The 20,918-nt window shown below is 36.2% G+C and overlaps 1 pseudogene across 1 annotated transcript; it reads right to left on the bottom strand.

Moving 5' to 3' along the window:
- Positions 1 to 20,124: 20,124 nt before the first annotated feature.
- Positions 20,125 to 20,637, bottom strand: LOC309860812 (protein CEBPZOS pseudogene; annotated as a pseudogene). Its single transcript has one exon. The product of its transcript is annotated as a protein CEBPZOS pseudogene (transcript).
- Between the last annotated feature and the right edge of the window lie 281 nt (positions 20,638 to 20,918).

The raw sequence follows: 20,918 nt of genomic DNA, 5'->3' as shown, positions 1-20,918 counted from the left end.
TGCCTAACCAACTGAAGTACCCAAGTGCCCCAAGTTATATGCATTTTTATTTGTAAAATGTGTTCATAGAATTCCAACGTCAAAGCACTCACAAGTAGAAATTTTAGACTTAAGATCAGACAAATCACAGTTATTTCATACATATTGCTTCTCTTAATCATTTCCAAATGTTTCCTGGAAGTTTTAAAATGAAGTTTGGTTTGTGCTTTTAATACCTGCCTCAAGTTTATCTTGTTCCATATCATTGGTGGAGTGCCAGATCTGTGTCTCAATCTCAGGAACTATTTCAAATTATTTCCATTTTTTAACGTGTTAAAACCCACTTCAACTTCTCAAACATCAGACATAAATTTCTATATACACACAATATATTTGCACATACGTACACACATCACAATTAGCATTCTTTCATCGTCTCACAAATTTTTGAGAGTACACAACTGTTATGGACGGAATTGTGACCCACCAAAACTCATATATTAAAGCCCTAATCTCTAATCTGTCTATTTGGAGATAGGGCTTTTTGAAGGTACTTATGGTTAAATGAAGTCATAAGGCTAATCCAATAGCACTAGTGTTCTTATAAGAAGACAAAGAGACACCTGTGCTCCCTTCTTCTCTACACACACACACACACACACACACACACACCCACACACACAGGAAAGGCCATGGGAGGACTTACTGGGAAGGTGGCTGTCTGCAAACCAGGAGGAGAAACTTCATCAGAAACCAATCATGATGACATCTGAATCTTGGACTTCCAGCCTCCAGAGCTGCGAAAAAATAAATTACTGTTATTTAAACTACCCAGTCTATAAGATTTTCTTATGGCAGGCTCACCTAATACACAACACATAACAGATATTTTAAATGACATGACATATATTAATTTTCAGATTACATCAGCGCTGATATAATTTCAATACATGATGAAAAATATTTTTTTTAAAAATCTAATTCTCTAATCATCAGGGAAATGCGAATCAAAACCACAACAAGATATTACCTCACACCTGTCAGAATGGCTAAAATAAAAAACACTAGAAACAGCAAGTGTTGAGGGATATGGAGAAAAAGGAACCCTCATGCACTCCTGGTGGAAATGCAACCTGGGCGGCCACTCTGGAAAACAGTATGGAAGTTCCTCAAAAATGTAAAAATAGAATTACCACATAATCCAGTAGTTCCTCTACTGGGTATTTACCCAAAGACTACAAAACAGTAATTCAGAAAAATATATTCACTCCTATGTTTATTGAAGCATTATTTACAACAGCCAAATTATGGAAGCTGCCCAAGTTTCCATCAATAGATGGATGGATAAAGAAGATGAGGAATATATATATATATATATATATATATATATATATACATACATACTATGGGATATTACTCATCCATAAAAAAAGAATGAAATCTTGTCATTTCCAACAACGTGAATGGATCTAGAGGGCATAATACTAAATGAAATAAGTAGGTAAAAGAAAGACAAATACCATATAATTTAACTCATATATGAAATTTAAGAAACAAAAAAAAAGAGAAGAGACAAAAAAACAGATTGTTGAAAATAGAGAACAAAGTGGTGGTTACTAGAAGGGAGATGGGTAGGGGGATGAGTGAAATGAGTGATAGGGATTAAAGAGTATACTACTATGACAAGCATTGCATAATATATAAAATTGTTCAATCACTATGTTATACATTTAAAACTAATACAACACTATATATTAATTATACTGGAATTAAAATTTTAAAACTTAAAAAACTAATATTTCTTAAACACATACAGGTGCGGGGTGCCTGGGCGGCTCAGTGGGTTAAAGCCTCTGCCTTCAGCTCAGGTCATGATCTCAGGGTCCTGGGATCGAGCCCCAAATAGGGCTCTCTGCTCAGCAGGGAGCCTGCTTCCTCTTCTCTCTCTCTCTCTCTGCCTACTTGTGATCTCTATCGGTCAAGTAAATAAATAAAATCTTAAAAAAAAACAAAACACATACAGGTGCGTGAGAGCATGTGTGCATGTGCACACACACACACACACACACTTACTCACAACATGCCACCTCACTTAAAAATGATACTTGGTCAACACTGCTTTTTCAGAGTCAAGATTTTAAGTTAAGCATAATATTTTTTAAAAATAAGGCCCAAATTTTCTGATTTATAAAGAGTTCAATCCAAGAACAACTTAAATGAAATGAATAGCGGATTTTTAATTGAGGACCAGATTTGGATTCAAATATCAGATCCTGAGAAAGCACATACCTTTTTCACTCTGAGGTTTCAATATATTCATAGGTAAGAAAAATGCCTTATTCACTGAGTTATTGTGATAACTAAACGAGAAAATAAATATGAAAGCATACCTAGCTTTTCTGACAGCCTATAGAAGCTGTTTAAGGAAAAATTAGAAATCTAGCATGGTCTCCAATGCTCCCTTTCAGCACATTCCTATACTCCTTGGTGTCACTCAACTGAGGTGCTCTAGATTATTGCTCGAAATTCCTGAGTCCAGTCACCATAAAGCTTCCAGCATTTTATTTCCATTTAAGGTATAACTGCCTTGTTACCTAATTATCCCCTCAGGCTTACATCTGGCTTTCTCTGACTTTTTTTCTTTTTTCTTTTTTAAGATTTTATTTATTTATTTGACACAGAGAGAGAGCACAGCAGGCAGAGGAGCAAGCAGGGGGAGAGGGAGAAGCAGGCTGTCTGCTAAACAGGGAGCCCAACCAACGTGGGACTTGATCCCAGGACTCTGGGATCATGACCTGAGAAAAAGGCAGATGCTTAACCAACTGAGAACTAAGCCACACAGGCACCCCTGGTTTTCTCTGACTTTTGAGGGGTAGAGAAAACAGTCTGGTAAATTAATTCTTACAAACATCTAAAGATAGTAAATTTTCACACTAAACCCAACCAGTTTTGACTGGGATACACACACATGCATATACATGACCACAAGTGTGCGTGTACACACACACACACACCCACACACACACAGGTACTATAGTCAACCATTCTTTCTATCACTTATTTAATCTGAAAGAGTAAATTTTCTAATTGCTCTGTGTTTTCTAATTAAAGATTTTCTATTTCATTTTCATTTAAGACTAAAATAATTGATTTAGTAATACGGATCTGTTCATATCTTTTTTTCAAAATTTCAGTACTTCAGTTTAAGTTTTACTATTAAATACCTATACTGTAGGTAAACCTAAATGATTAATAATATTAAAGGTTGAGGGGTCCCAAAACTATTAGCACCTATTTCCCAAGAGTTTCATGAGTAATAATGCTTAGTAAAAACCACAGTACTACTTCAAAAACCTTCTGGAAAGCTCCTGTCATGAATTCAAATTCCCTAAACCTTTATGTTAAAACTGCAGGATGGCTCTTCTAACAACCTTTTTCCTAGCCCTCTATGTGAAGTCTGAATAGAAACCCTAGTGAGTTCCTCTGGACTTTCCATCATTGGATCTTTTGAGCATAAAGAGTTATTTCTTCAGTAGGCTTCCTGTTAAGGAAGGAGAGTACATCCTTGAGACTCTTCAAGTAAAATCCCCATGAATTCAACCAAGTTTTCAGCATGCTGCTATACAAATGTGTTTCTGACCCTGAGTAGAGGAACATTCTTTGTTCTTGCGTATAATTTAGTTTCCACTTCCACTGCACTTCTGAGAAAAGGATACCACAAGGTGGTGGGAGAAGAACTAGACTAGAAATAGGAAGACAAGATCCAGGACTCTAATTAGTTCTGTAGGCTTTCGCAGAGAGGCCACTTAACACTCTTTTTTCCTCACCCTGCAGGTCAAGGCAAAAAATAAATGCCTGCCTTGCCTATCTCCCAGGTTGTTGTTGGTTCTAACACTATGAACACATGTAATGAATTCTGTCCAATACAATTATGAGAAAAAAGTCAATTACATAAATTCCCAACCAATTTAAAATACATTTATGAATCAAAAACTAAAATGAACTCGAATTTTAAAGTTCAGATAAAAATTTTAAAATTCAGATTAATACTCAGATAATAGCTACAACCATAATAGTAAAAGACATACAGATGGCTAGCAGACACATGAAAAAATGTTCATCATCATTAACCTTCAAGGAAATTCAAACCAATACCACACTGAGATACCACCTTAAGCCAGTTAGAATGGCAAAAATTAACAAGGTAAGAAACAACAAATGTTGGAGAGGCTGTGGTGAAAGGGGAACCCTCTCATACTGTTGATGGGAATGCAAGAAAACAGTGTGGAGATTCCTCAAGAAATTAAAAATAGAGCTTCCCTATGACCCTGCAATTGCACTACTGGGTATTTACCCCAAAGATGCAGATATAGTGAAAAGGGCCATCTGTACCCCAATGTTCATAGCATCAATGTTCACAATAGCCAAACTGTGGAAGGAGCCGAGATGTCCTTCAACAGACGAATGAATAAAGGTATGATCCATTACGCAATAGAATATTATGTCTCCATTAGAAAGGATGAATACCCAACTTTTGCATCAACATGGATGGTACTGGAAGAGATTATGCTGAGTGAAATAAGTCAAGCAGAGAAAGCCAATTATCATATGGTTTCACTTACTTATGGAGCATAAAGAATAACTTGGAGGACATTAGGAGAAGGAAAGGAAAAGTGACGGTGGGGAGATCAGAGGGGGAGACGAACCACAAGAGACTATGGACTCTAAGAAACAAAGTGAGGGTTTTAGAGGGGAGGGAGGTGGGAATGGTGGTGAGACTGTGGGTGGGTATTAAGGAGCACTTATTGCATGGAGCACTGGGTGTTATACGTAAACAATGAATCTTGGAACACTACATCAAAAACTAATGTACTGCATGGTGACTAACATAACACAATTACAAAAAAATAAAGATACCTATCTCTCACATTATGAAATAAAATGGCGGGAATGAGATAAAATCAATGAAAAAATAGTTGATTTTTTTTATTTCATATAGATTTCTCTTAAAACTACTTTGATCTCAGGCACCTGGGTTACTCAGTTTGTTAAGCAACTGCCTTCAGCTCAGGTCATGATCCTGGAGTCCCAGGATTGAGTGCCGCATTGGGCTCCCAGCTCCATGGGGAGTCTGCTTTTCCCTCTGACCTTCTCCCCTCTCATGCTCTCTCCCACTGTCTCTCTCAAATAAATAATAAAATCTTAAAAAAAAAAAACTAGTTTGATCTCAGTTAGCCACTAAAGAAATATATAAATCAGTCTTAAATTCAAATATACTCATTATGTCTTTTTCTAAAGTGACATCAAGGACTAGGAAGAAAATCTTAAGACTTAATTGGAGAAGAAAAGGCATCCTTTTATTTCATAATATTTAAAATTTCCTGTCTACTTTTTCATATAAATTTGTACCTTTCTGAAGATTATACTGATTCTTTCAAAATGATAGTATCATAACTGTTAGGAGACAATTCTCTCCGGGTTTCCCTTGTTGCTTCACGTCTTAGAAGTAGAGACATTAACTGCCTCTGCTTTGAGCAATCTTCCAAGAATGTTTATACAGAAAACAATCTTGAAAATAAAGATAGTGCTTCCCTCTGGGGAAAATGCGTGTTTGTTTCAGCTTAGTATAGTAAAGATAATATTACCCTTGGAGGCAATGTTAGTTGGGTTTACTGCCCATTGGAAAAGATCTGGGTTCTTTAAGCTCAGAATTCCTCCAGGAGAGCTTAGCATATTGCATGTGCAGATGTTACCTCCTGGTATTGTCTTTTGGCAACCAGGGCTCAGAAAACCAGTGCAAAGGCTGATATTCCAGCTACCACTACTGCTACTAAGTAGTTAGCTCTCTGTCTGACTCATGTGTCTCATGCTTTCTACCACCATGCAGGAAATTGTGGCAGACTAATTTACTAGTGTTCAAGTGGGGTAGAATTTTAGAATCTTCATAATTGTTAACAATAAAAACATCGGATGAAAAGATAATATAAATGATCTTTCTCATTATTTTCTATCATCAAATTCCACTAGTGAGTTAACAGAAAACAACAACAACAATAACAAACAAACTTACTAAATCTGAAACATCCTCATAACTCAGTGAAGGTAATGCCACAGTAAACTTTTACTAGAGTCTATTTACTAAAGCCTGGAATATTTAGCTATGCAACTAAAACTGCCCAAATTGAAATCAGGGTTCATTTTGGCCAAACACCTGGTTCCTTCTTCTTTCTCAAACTATAGTAAAAGAGCTTTTAATCATATTATTTCTGCCCACAGGTTTTTTTAGTAAAACATGTTCACACATCCCAGAAGGAGCAAATAGACTCTGACCTCCAGGCCATCACCGTTTGGTCTGGGGGTAAAAAACTAAACATGCTCAGCCAATTCTTGTCTTGTGCCACAGAATTTGGAATAATGACCCAAGAAGTGAGATTTTTATTATTATGAGGTTGTGCTGAAAGGTGATGTTGACTGGGAGAGCGAGAATACTGTTTGAAGGTTGCCATGGTCTGATGTCTGCACATAGAATAGCAAGAAGTCACTCTTTGAACAGATAAAAATGAAGGAGATACCGAGTAGTGACAAGAGTTGTGTAGGGCTCAAAAGAGAGAGACAGACACAGAGAGATAGATGCTTGCTCTCATTCCATCTCTCAGGGACAATGACTCTGCTTCCTGCACTGATGCCCAAAAGATCTTTCAGTATTCTATCAAGAAATTTCCTTTATTCAAGGAAGAAAAGAGTCCCTGATTTCATAAGTGTGTGAATTTTATTTATTTATTTATATTATTTTTACTTTAGCATAAATAAATATTTTAATCAGTGATTTTCTTATCATTAAAATAAAATGAGTCCAATTCTAAGAACAATCAGAGCATCTCATTATATAATGAAATAGTATATAAGTTGATAGAATTAATACAATTGCTTACATAACAATTTTTATAATGTAACCTAAAACCAAATAAAACAAACATAGGAATTTCACAGTGATGGAGAAAAGCAAAGGCAATCAGTTAGATAAACTTGACTTAGAAAAATATTACTTATGTTTGCATAGACTAATAATAAAAATTTTCCAATCTGTTTTTTCATCTATAAAATAGATTACTAATGCCTATTTTATAGACATCAATTTTTGCGGTAAGGACTAAAAATTATTGACATGGCAATGGTGTCACAACCCCTAGGTCATCTCCACTCTTCCCTATTCCTACAAATTTCTCCCCTCAGTGTCTGGTAGGCTAGACTGGTGCTGAGGTTAATAGCCTGGTCATCCCCACATGCGTGTGCCCTTCCCTTGTGATCTCACAGTGAATCTGTCTTTGTTGGACCAGATACTAAGCTTTGGTGGTGAATACGTAGGGAAAGGATAGAAATAGGCAAAACCCAGAAGGCAGAAGATAGGAGAAAGCACTATGCAAACATCTGTCATGTCAGTATATGTAAAGAAGGGAGAGAAAACAAGAGGGAAAGAAAGTAAAGGCATTGAATTCTTGGGGACGGTATGGAAGAGGTAGAAAATTCTGGACAGCATGGAAGAGGTAGAAAATTCTGGACAGTATGGAAGAGGTAGAAAAAATTAGAAAGGTGAGAACATAAAGTGGGAAAGTATTGCTAAAAGATACCAATTGGATCCTCAACATGTGTAATCAAAGAATGAAACTGCTTTTTAATTTGGAGATAGTGGCAGGAGGAGGTTGAAACTATTCAGCATGGCTGTTGAAATGTAGTTCTTTATAAATGGAATATTATCTTAACTTTAAATCATATAGATCCACAGCAACAATATTTATATATAAAGTATACAAAAATATCAAATCAAGCTCTCAACAAAGAGTCATCTTGATTTTTCATGGTATTCCAGATTCAGTATGAATAAAGGAATGAAAAATATAAAAGACTTATATTCCCACTGTCAAAGGCAATGAAAATATTTGTATTTGGCTTACACCCTGTAAGAATGATGGGACACCGCCACGAAAAACTTTTGTTGTCAATCTGAAATTACTCAACTGCTTTTGTCTAATGCAGACCTCCTAGCTAGCCAACAGTTCCTTACTTTGAGTGCTTGATGATGCAGCTGAATTAGGGCCTCACTGAGAGTCATGCTTAGTCATTATAGATAGAGAATAATTGTCATTATGCAATAAACTACTGCTATATGGCACACAATACATGTGAACATTATATATTATCTCACCTATTTCTCAACACATATTTATACAATGATCATCTCCAATTACAATAAAGGGGAATGAAACAAAGAAGTTAAATAATATACTGAATTAGTTAGACTAATATATTAGTATTTCAGACTAATATACTACAGTAGTATTATAGGCTAATGTACTATATTAATATTATGGACTAACATATTAGTATAATTATAATTAGTATACATTATATAATTAGTATATCAATTATATATAATTTGTAATTACTATAGTAATCACTATACTATATTAGTATATTAGAGACTACCTCCATATTGAGATTCAGAATAAAACTCAAAGTTGTAGCAAAGATCTCTACAACAAACATATACCTAGGCTAGAAGCCCAGAACATCTTCAAACAGCTCAAGTCCAATGGAAGTGGAGGATGAAATGAGGAGTGGGGCTCTGAAGTCCTCCAGGCTTACCAGAACTAATTACTCCAGAAACCTACTGGCCAGTATAAATGGGGATCCCAAGATGTATCTAGGTTGCCTCCGTTTAGTCAATAACTGGGCAGGGAGGAACCTGAAGTGTGGCAGTCAGTGTCAGCAGCTTTATGGGTCCTAAACAAGTAGAGATGGCACTAGAACCTTACTTTCTTCTGAGCGACATCTTCTCAAGATCCTTTAATAACAGAGTTTCTCTTCCATAACTAAACATTTTAAATGTTTATATCCTTATCATTTTGATTCTTAATAATGTTTGTTGATCTCCCAAGCATTTTTGAAGATTATATTCTTTATTCTTTGCAATGAAAAAGTTAAGACTAAGTACAGTGTTTCAGTGTGGTTTTCTGTTTCCTGTCTTCCTGTCATAAGCAATGTCAGTGCCATCTCCCAGACAGGTATTAAATATAGGGAAGATCGTGAGCCATCACTTAGATTAAATCCAGAGGCTTTTTCCCCCATTATAAATCTAAGCCATCTGACCTTAACAGCAGGTGCATACTACTTCAAGAGATATAGGATTTGGTGAAGAGAATGGCCCCACATGATATGCACAAACTCTGTTTTATGACATCCCTTAACATTGTGAAGGCTGACTACAAATTACTTGGTATAGCCAAAAGTAGGAGAAAACTGTCATCAAGCAGAAAGGAAAGTTTGCTTGTATAAATTAAGCAACCCTTGAATAAACAAGCAGTAATTGCTATAGTAACTTTGCAAATCACAGAAACAATAGGACAATTTTTTTTTTTAATATTTGAGAATGTCAGTTCATTACTTCCTGTTTACTTGCAATTATTTGAAAATAACCTGGATAACTTTATAATCAAGGTATTTCCTCTTGGCTCCCTGGTATACATCAGACTGCCTGAGGAGAGGATTGACATCCTAAGGTGTCCAAAGCATAATCAGTCTTAAGAGCTGCTAATGTTAAAATCCTGACTAATGTTAATCAAAAATTTAAAAAAAAATCTTAGCTTGTTAAACACACACTGACACACACACATACACACACACACAGATCACATCAGTTTTCAAAACACAGCTGGTAAATAACGTTACCTAATTTTTAAATTATTCTGGCCCATGTCCACTTTGCAAAACTACATTTGTGTGTGTGTGCCTGTATCTTTGTGTAAATGTTTGTTATAACTAATATTCACTACAGGTTGCTTGAAATTTTGCAAGAGTCCAGTTTCTGCCTAATACTATATAGATAGCAGAATTCAAAACATTGGAAGAACACGTATAGCCTTCAGATAAAGACATTTTAATTAATGAAAAAATACTTTCTAGGCTTTTATTATGTCAGCATTGATGGGGCTGATTGAGTTCATGACAGCAATCTCGGGAAATATGAACAGCTCTGGTGAATATTACATTAATTAAAAGTTATACTTTATGTGTATCTAGGTATTGGTATGCTTAAGCACATATTCAGTTATTAGAAAGATATTAAATTATCGAAGTAGACAGATCTAACGTATGTAAATGATAGCCAGAAACTGACTGAAAGTGTGTGCCGCAACTGTGATCCTTCTGTGTGCTGTGCACACATTCCCCTTCACCTACCCTCTGGCACAACCAACGTAAGTACCCTGGCTCCCCATCACCAACTCTATACTTTTCCTAAGGTTTTTTTGTTTTGTTTTGTTTGTTTGTTTGTTTTCCCCAATCTAGTCCCACGAGGTAAACACTTATGTATATACCAGTGATTCCTAAATGTATTTCTTGAGGCTAGCCTTGTCACTAAATGCGGATCTAGAATATTCAGTGGTTTCCTAGTATATTCAACTGCCATAATAACATCTAATCGATATATTCCAATGTCCAAAATAGAGCTTTTTTTTTTTTTTTTTAAATGGGGATTGAGGGACTTTTGTTGGCAAGAGCAAAAATCTTCATGCATCATGTTCCCTTAGGAGATGAACTTCCACTGTTAACTTGTTTTCACACCTGTAGTGGATCACGATGCTATCTTCTTTCATCGTCTCCAGGCCTCAGGTACACTGTACCTTATTCTAGGACTGTCCGGCATACTGGGCTGGCATACTATGGGAAAATCATCAGGAGAACTTTTAAGACAAATAAACAATGCAGAGTCTACTTTTTGATTATTCATTTTGTTACCCCTAGTTCTCTGATTATTCTTGGCTTGAAAACCAAGAAAAGGTTGAATATATTATAATGAATATGGTAGCAGATAAAATGAGAATCAAATTCTAGTTCTATCATTTATAATCTGTGTATCACAAGGCAAATGACACAACATTCCTGAGCATTATTTACTTGTCTCTAAAGTGGAGATGATTATAACACCATGAGGTTCTTGAAGAATTAAATTAGATGAAAAATCAGGGCTTCACAGACGTTAATTTCTTTCTTTGCTTTACCAACCCTGAGGAATTACTTCAGAAATATATCATTTGAAGAACTGTTTACTGTATCAAATTATTACTAACATAACTACTAACATAGCTTCTCACTTTCATAAAGATTCAAAGGTTTGCCCATCAACTGTACCTTCTTCCTAAATATAGGAAAATTAGAGTGGATGGAAGGAAAGCCACTTTCAAGTGTTCTCTAAAGAACTAAGTTATACAGTGAGATAACATAAAGAAAACCATTGTCTCTACTAAATGGGGAAACTAACAAAATTTACTTGAAACTCTAGATGTCTATGAACTACAACACCAAATCAACAAACAAAAGTTGTCATTGACTACAGAGGATGCAGCTGCTTGGTTTTATTATCAGCCTCATTATTTTCTCGTGAAGTCACTTAGATAGTACTTATGGATGCAACTAAATTGGAAGAGATTAAAGTAGTTGGTTTGCTTAGTTCATAAAAACCCTTTTATATATGTTTGGTATGGAGGTCTAGAAAATAATGGCCCTGCAGTATCATCCCAAAGAGGCATCAGAAGGAACAGACAATGTATTCACAAGCTTTAACCAGTCTGTGCCATAGTTCTCTGACCTAGAAATGGCTATTTGCTATTAATGTAATTCTGCTTGCCTAACTCTTAGTCTGGTGCTGTGTATCCAAAACCTCTCAGTTCAAAAGCTCTAATTGATTCAAGATTCTGGGACCTCAAACCATACTGATTTCCAATACCATCCAGTAGCTAGCAAGAGCTTATACTTTGTACAATTCTCTAACAGCTTCCAATTGTCGTTATCTCCAAATGACAAAGATGACTTAGTCCAGGGCATCTAGAGCAATTAGGGAAGGGACTTCCCTCCTTAGTTTTTCCTGCCACTTTAGGAAGATTCGGCCCTATCCTTGTCTCTTTGGAGACATCCACATATATTTCTGCTCTTCTGCTCCAAGTTCTCTACTGTTCCATTGGGGCAGATGCTCTCAGCTCACCACCCTTCAATTTTAGTCTCTCTCTTCCAGGGCAATGGTTCAGTTTCAGCTTTTCATCCACCTACCCAAATGACCAAGGCAATCTCTTAAAAACACTGATGCTCAAAGATTCCCTTTATGGTCTTTTCTTAAGCAAATGTTCATATCTTGGCCTCTGGAGAACTCATTGTCATTCCTAAAGTTTTAATGCCAAGGGACAGCTCTTGGCACAGTACCTGCTGATCTCTTCACCTAACTGCCTCAGTGCGTCCCAGAAATCTCAGAATAACTTTCTTGGCACAACTTATTCTAATATTACACCAAAACATATCTCTTATCTGGTTACTTTCTTCTGAGAGATGGATTCCTTTGTTCAGACACTCATTAATGTATTCATAATTCATTCAACCATTCAGCAAACATTTACTCAGCTCCTACTATTGTACACAGCAATGTATGCTGGATGCAGGGAAGAAAATGGACTATGGGTGTGGTTTCTTCTCCCCAGAACTTATGTTCCAGCATTCCATTTGAATGGGGAACATAAATTTAATTTTTTAAAAGATTTTATTTATTCATTTGACACAGAGAGAGTGAGCAAGAGAGACAGAGAGCAAGCACAAGCAGGGGGAAAGGCAGGCAGGGGAGAAGAAAGGAGCCTGATGTGGGACTTGACCCCAGGACCCTGGATCATGACCTGAGCTAAAGGCAGCTGCTTAACCAACTGACCCAACCAGATGCCCCAAGAAACCCATTTTAAGTAAAAGGACACATATAATTTAGAAGCAAATGAATGGAGATAGTTGCAGAACTCAATGAATAATGACATAGCCAGATATATTCTTTGAAGAACTAGAGCACTGAGTAAAAGACGTGAGATAAGATATGCCAGAGAAAGTAGTCTGAGCTAAAAGATGAATGATTAGAAGGTGTTAACTAGACAAAGAATAGAAGAAAAGGTGCTCCAGGAAAAAAGAACAAAATATACCAATTCCCCTAAGAAGAAGAACAAAAGAAGCCCAGTGAGACTGAAACACAGACACAGGAAGAGGATGTGTGTGTGATAATACACAGGACTGAAGACAAGAGCCAGACCAGGTATCAGGCCATGCAGGACTTGCAAGGTTTTGATATTCATCTCAAGAGCAATAAAAAGTATTTGTAGGTCTTTAATCGGGAGGTGGAAAATGGGGGAAATGAAAGATGGCATGATTAGATTTGAATTCTGTGAGCCCCCTCTGGCATATACTAGAGAATGGATGTAATGCTGTTAGAGTAGGTATGGGAAGCCCAGTTAGAAGCATTGATAAATTAGACTGAGGTAGAGGAAACAAACACATGAAAAAAGAAGAGGTAAAATGAACCAAATTGGGTATACTGTGCTCAGAGGTATTATATATTTCATGGGTTTCCTTCCATTTCAAAATCAAATAGCCAGGAAACTTAGAAATTTTTCTGTTACCACATAGATCAAGAGTTATACTATATAAGCAATTTGAGTCCACAAGAAGCCCCAATTATTCCCTAGAAAGTCAAAGTAGCCTCTAATAGCATCCCAGATTACACCTATTATTTTCAGTACAGAAAAGAACAGCATCTTCCTCATAATTAACACAGTCATAATTTCATCATCTAGCATTGAACCAAAAATATAATTGATTTTGTTCCAATAGAAACATATACCTGAACATACTACTACAATACTAGGAATGTGAGAGCACTTGTAAGCTATTACAGTTCATTGTTATTTATGTCACCTTACCTCAAAAGCATTAAATTTTGTGAAAAAACATTCAAGGATTGTTGGTTAGAAACTACAGAATTGTGCTTCATTGTGTGACCCGGGAATTAAAGTTTCACTCTTCTTTGCACTGCAACAACCCACCCTTTGGAAGAGAACATTAAAAGTGTCTGATACCTCTTGCAACATGCCAGTGACTAATATTTTCCCCTCATTTCTTTGTCACAGCAAGAAAACAAGAACAACCTCTTTATACCATTCTCAAGTGGTTTTAAAAGCTCTTTAAACTACTCAGCATATTAATGATTTGCTATTTATAAATTACACCCATTGAAAGGCCAAAATGACAAATAAATACAACACTGAAACTTGTCTCTGTCAGAAACTTGCCTCTCCCGCATCCAAAAAGAACAAAGGCAAGGCACTCTCCAGTTGACATTAGTGTTGTCAGCAGCAGAGCTATGAGACCTCTAAGACCCTGAGTGATGAGCCGGCTATCGTTTTTCAGTAGAAAATCTTCTCAGAGTTCATAAGTCAAGAAAGAACTTCATTAAAGTGTAACTCTTCTAAAAATAAAAAACGAGAGGGAGATGTCTTGCTTCTTTTATGCTCCTTTCTTTTGCTTATTTTAATTACTGGACATTTCAATTTATTAAGATTCAGTTCACATATCAATGCTATAAGGCCATATAATCCACCTTAAAAAAAGAAAAAAAAAAATCAGCAGGCAAGTCTCAGTTCATTTTGCCAGAAACTTAGAGAAGCTGAGAAAATAAAAAGCACATTTATAGCACATTATTCGCCCATATTTATAAATCTTCACATCAGATGTTAATTTGTATTCCTAAATAGCTTTAGCAAGTATATGAAATAGCTGACAGTTTTTGTTTGGCTGTTTTCCCATCAGAATATAATCACTTAAAGAATGGTCCTGCATACTGCTGTCACAGAAATGGCAGTAGAGGGGAACAAGTGGTGTTTGCACAAATGAGTACATACACATCTATTTATTTTAAAAGGCAGAATAAAAGCTCATATTCTGAAGAACACATTGTTGACTGTTTTTTAAATAATCTGTAAATATAGATTATGACAAGTAGGATAAATTATAAAACTTACAATTGAAAAGGTATCATTTACTACTTAAATAATAAGTACTATGGTTGACTGAAAACACTTCTACTGATAGTTGGAAAATGCCAGAGATATGGAATTAGGCATTGGCATGCTAAGAGCAGGAGTATCTACCCAGCAGCTCTCAGAGTCCACTCGGGTTTATCATGCTGATATGACTGCTGGAAAAGGGGACTGTAGATAGAGGGAGTACCTCTCCCCAGCAAATTACGGCCTCAAAGTAATCTCTTCTCTGACATTCTCTCTCCAGAATTTATATACTATTATATAGTCCAAAATTTAGTAAGATTCTATATTACTATATGACTGTTCTTTAATTCATTTACACTTTTAAAAAACATAGGAATTCATTAATGTTTTATCATCTACGGCTATTAGGTGCTGGCTGTTGCAGGCTCTCACATGTGAGTGGGAGATGGGTTCCAAGGGAACATGCTCTTTTAGGATTCTAGGAAGATGGTTCATTTGGGCACAGGGGTGCAAGAGCACCTGGCTGAGAGGGCCTCAAAGAGACCAGGTTCTAGGGGCGCCTGGGTGGCTCAGTGGGTTAAAGCCTCAGCCTTCAGGTGGGGTCATGGTCTCAGTGTCCTGGGATCGAGTCCCGCATCGGGCTTTCTGCTCAGCAGGGAGCCTGCTTCCCTTCCTCCCTCTGCCTACCTCTCTGCCTACTTGTCATCTCTGTCAAATAAATAAATAGAATCTTTAAAAAAAAAAAAAAAAAAAGGAGACCAGGTTCTATTACTCGCTGCCTGCTGATAAAATCCAAAGGCAGAGAGATGAGTGGTGCTGAAACAAGAAAGGAATTTACCTCTGTGAGGCCAACTTATGGAAAACAGTAGATTAACATCTCAAAGACTGTCTGCAAAATGTTGAAAATACTTTTAGATTTATAGAAGGAAAATATAGGGCAAAGGTCAGCCAGTACTGACAGGTGGGCAGTGGAGGCCAAACTGCTCATTGTCTTGAAGTTAATCACCTGTGGGTGGGGTGTTGCTTGCTCAAAGCAGTCTTTATTGTTTGAGTGGGTAATGTCAGCTCCCTGCAGGGGATGCTTTGCCCTCAGGGTCTTCCACCTGAACCAAGAGACAAGCGGGAAACAAGCGGGAAAGAAGAACCCACAGGGAAAGTTGAAGCAAAATGGAGGCAGCTAAAGTCCTCTTTTAATGGGACAGAGCTAGAACAGTATAGACCAAGAGAAACCAATGATACCACGCAATACTAGTGTGATGAGTAGAAAGCTCTGTGAGTTGGGAATGGAAATAAAGTTCAGTTTGTAAAAGAAGATTTCAAAACACAAAGCAAGCCTAGCTAAGTCAATCTCTTTTAAAAAATAGGGTCAGGTCGGGAGGCTGGAAAGAATAAAGTTACGTACATCACCATGGGAAAAAACATGAACTTTTTCTTTTTTTTTTTTTTTAAAAACCTTTACGCAGCTGCAAGCCCTGAGACTGGACTGTACTTCTCTCACCAAGACACCTGAATCATCTGCATTCTTCACTTAGAAAGAGCCAATGCAGGTTTTAATCCCTCATTTGCATATTAACCCAACCAATTCCAGTTAACCTAGCTTCAATCCCTGTTTTGCATAGAGGACCTGAATGAGAACTACAAAGGTAGCCTTTGCCATATAACTCTGCCCCCTCTTTGCCTTCCTCAGTACACACTTCCTAAATCCGTGTCTAGAGTTGCAATTCTGATTGCCCAAATGAATGCCTGTTTGCTTAAGTGTTCAGTGAATTCTTTCTTGGTCTACAGGTTACGTATTCTCTAATAACAAAGACAGGGAATCAAAGCAAAGCATTCATTCCTGAAATGCCAGTTCTCAACTGTATGCTCCAGCAGGTGGAAGAGGGATCTCTGGGTGACAGCCAAGACCTTCCTGTCCAAAAGGGTAAGGAGAATTTGACAAAAACCTGATGTGCCTTAGGTCATAACCAGGCAGGTTTAAGGAGCAGCCTATTAATGTCATTTCCTTCCTCTGTTAAATGCTGAAAAAGAACTCAAACCTTCAAAGATTTCAATTGCTCACAAACTAAGAAAAACCGTCCAACTTTGACACCATTGAAAAAAGAATGTTCTCATGATCATGGAGGCAGGATCACCAGAATGGGAGGAGGAGTCCACTGAGGGCTTGAGGTGTGAGTCCAGAGAGCAGAAATGACAGTCTCCAGAGTTTGCCATTGGTATTGGATACTACTTCTAGTTTCTTCTCTTGGCTGCAAATCCATGAAGAGGACTGTTTGGAAAACAGAGTATGAGGGAAGGTAAGAATATTCCATGTGGGAACACCCTATTCTACTTTACCTCTCCTTCCCCGATAGACACACACACGCACACCCAATAGTATGACAGAAGTTAGTTATTTCTGCATGTCTATTCCATTATCCCTGTAGGGGTCTGCTTTTCTCTGATGCTTCCATATACCTTCGGCTGCTTTATGGTTTGGCTTCCATGGTAGCAGCTCTACCCAAGGCTTCAAAATCTTACAATGGTTCTCCTTGATAAAATGAGGATTGCAATTGCACCCATCTTACAGATTGCAGTAAACATTCAAAGATATCAGATAAACACTCACTACTGCTATCTGTTGTTATGCCATGTGAATTTAAAGTAGTCACGTAAGGACTTAGAAGCCTCATTTCAAGTTATTTTGGCTCTCTTTTACAAACATTTAATAAAAACATTGATTTTAAATATTTTATAGCTTCTCACTCTACATAAATGCAAGCAATATTATAAGAATTAAATAAAGTTCATTATTACCTACTCCACGTTAATCCAGGCCAACAATTATAATAATCAATTGTGACAAAAGAAAAAAATCTGTTTCCTTACTGTTTTAAAACTCTACCTACTTAATTTGACTAATCTGAAAAATAATTAAATAATACTTAGATATTTTTCACTATATTAATGTAAAGTTTTGTATTGCATTAGTTACATCAGAGTTACACTGTTTTATTACAATCTTATGTACAGTTTAGACCAGCTGTTTTAGCACAGCACCTGCTGTATATGTGGTTATTGAATACTTCATATGTGGCTATTCAAACTGAGAAGTATTGTGGGCATAAAATACATACTTAGCTTCAAAGATTTAGTACTAAATGTAAAATATCTCAATGCTATATACCAAATTCATATAGAAATGATACTGTGGATGTGGTGAGCTAAATAAAACATATTGTTAAAATTAATTTTACATTATTTCTACTTTTAAAAAATGTGGCTACAAAAATTTAAAATTACATTTGTGGCTTGTATCTGCAGTTCACATAATATTTATATTGGACATCACTGACTTCAAATTTCTTCTGGTAAATTAATATACTTGGGATGATTGCAAGGTAAAAAAAAATATATTAAAACTATTTTATAATGTTGATGTTAATCACTGTTTATTTATTCAACACCCATTTGCTGGGTACTGATTCCAAGCTATACCCTCTCTTAGATGTTAGAGTAATAAGCAAGTGAAAGTTTTGCCCAGATTTGCCTTGGAGTCACTCCCAAATCCTAAATATAAACTCAAAATGTAAATCCACTTCCACTTTCTAACACCAGATACTAAAATAAATTCCATATAGTGAACTAGTGGAACACGATTCACATAAAATTGTGGCCATAAACCAAGTACAACCTGAAATCAATGACAGTCTATAGGAGTGATCCTTCAAAATGTAGCAAATGAAGAAATAAGTTCACCCCATGTTAATTTAGCTTGGAAGAAGATTTAAGTAAGTTTTTGTTGTTGTTGTTAAAGATATAATTAACACACATTATATTAGTTTCAGGTGTGTACAGCATAATGATTCAATATTTATATATATTGCAAAATGATCACCAAAATAAGTCTAGTTAACATACTCATCAACATATACAGTTACAAAATTGTTTTTCTTATGATGAGAATTTTAAGATTTAATCTTTTAGCAACTTTCACATATATAATCCAGTATTATAAGCTATAGTCACCATGCTATTTATTATACCCCCAGGACGTATTTATCTTATAACTGAAAGTTTGTATCTTTTGACTCCCTTTACCCACCTCACTCACCCTCAACATCCAACCTTTGACAGCCATCAATCAAACAGAGAATAGTCTCTATATCTTGAGCTTGTGTTTTGTTGTTGTTATTTTTGCTTTTAGATCCCACATACAAGAGAATCATGCAATATTTAATCTTTCTCTGCGCCTTATTTCACTTAGCATAATATCATCAAGGTCCATCCATGGTGTCACAAATGCCCAGATTTCATTTTTTTTAACAGCTGAATAATATTCCTAAATTTTTGAATGGGGGGATTATATAGATTGAAAATAGTATGGCTATGCTTTCATCAAAGTTTTTCTTTTATTAATTTACTTTGAGTTTTAACTTACTTTCCTTCCTTATATCATCATCACTTACAGAACTAAGAAGTCTGCATTTTTAAGAAACTAATATATAAAATATGTATACTATATATAGATACATAGATATTCAGTTAAATATTTTAACTATACATAAACATAGTTTCTTGTTTTGATGCAAAAGAGCTAGGTTCTTCTCTTATGGAGTTGAAGAATGAATCTCATGGACAAAAGAGAATGAGTAAAAGTGAATTTATTATTAAATTCACTTTTAATTTTTAATAAATTATTAAAAATTTATTAAGCAAGGACAGAGAAAAAGCTCTCAGAAGTGAGAGATGTCTGGACAGAATTGCCACTGAGGGCTTTTCAGGATGGTCTTTTAAAGAAAGCCAACCAGAGAACTTAAATCTGTTTAACATCTCTATTGATAGCCACATTGAGTAAGGACTAGTGATAACACCTTCAATAGCTTACTTCCTTTTAAGGGTCAGGTAATTCTTCATTGATCACAAGTAGCTGTATAACAATACTTCACCTCTGACACCTAGGATGGGAAGGTCTGGTTTGTTCCTTTATTTCTGGTTTCCTTTCATCTGCTGAACTTTTGAATTTTTGAGCCTGATCCCATGGCCCCCTACCTACCTCTCCTTGCCCAGACCCGCCTGTCCCTTACTGAGCTTCTAAATAAATGAAATCATTTTATGAGAATTGAAAGTTCAGAGGCACCGGGGTGGCTAAGTTGGTTAAGGATCAGATTCTTGATTTTGGCTCAGGTCCTGATCTCAGGGTTGTGATCCATCCTTGAGTTAGGCTCCATGCTGGGTGTAGAGCCTGGCTCAGATTCTCTCTCTCCTCCCTCTGCCCTTCCACCTGTCACCTCTCTCTCCCTCTCTCTTTTTTTTTTTCCTTTCTTCTAGTCTTTTATTTGTTAAACAGTAATCTTTAACAATAAATGCCAAAGGAAAGCAACAAACAAAAGCAGGGATTTGCATAATAGATGGGAAATGACTGTGAGCCATGGCAGACCAGAAGTTTCTGTTTTCTTCTGTGGGGCCAGGAGTCCACAATGTGGTGTGCTCATCTTTCTTTAACCCCACAAAGGTCACAAACAGCTTAGATGGGAGGCTGAACGTGATGACTGGTCCTAATTTTTGCTATTCAACCATTTTTCTTGATCTTGCTCTCTGACTCCATACATTCCAGACTGTTCAATGGATTTGTAATAAACTTCCAAGATGAAGGGAAATTTCTTGCTCATCATTTGCCTGAAATCTTGGCTTGTGTTCATCTTATTAAATAAAAAATATGCTCCCAAAACGCCCAAGAGTTCAGCTACTAAGACTCCTTTAAAGATCTTCTTTGCCACTCGTTCCATAGTGTGGGCCATCCTGAGGTGCTTGCACACAGGACTGCCTCTCTCTCCCTCTCTTAAAAAAACAGTAAGTAAATAAATAAATAAATAGAAGTTCTTCATTAGTAATTTCAACCCAAATATAACAAAAGACTCTAATAAATAATCAATTGTGACAGACATAACAGAAGTTATTCTTTATACTGCCTCCATTACACAAAAAATATGGTTTCTAATTACATTAACATAATCTATACTGACTTTATCTACATTTTACCTATGATAGTTTTAAATCAATATACTAACAGTAAGACTACCTAAATTGAGTTTAGAGAGG

The sequence above is a fragment of the Mustela nivalis genome, assembly GCF_964662115.1.
Source record: "Mustela nivalis genome assembly, chromosome: 3".
NCBI lineage: Eukaryota > Metazoa > Chordata > Mammalia > Carnivora > Mustelidae > Mustela > Mustela nivalis.
Note: the sequence above shows the minus strand (reverse complement) of the source record. Positions and strands in the feature narration are given on the sequence as shown.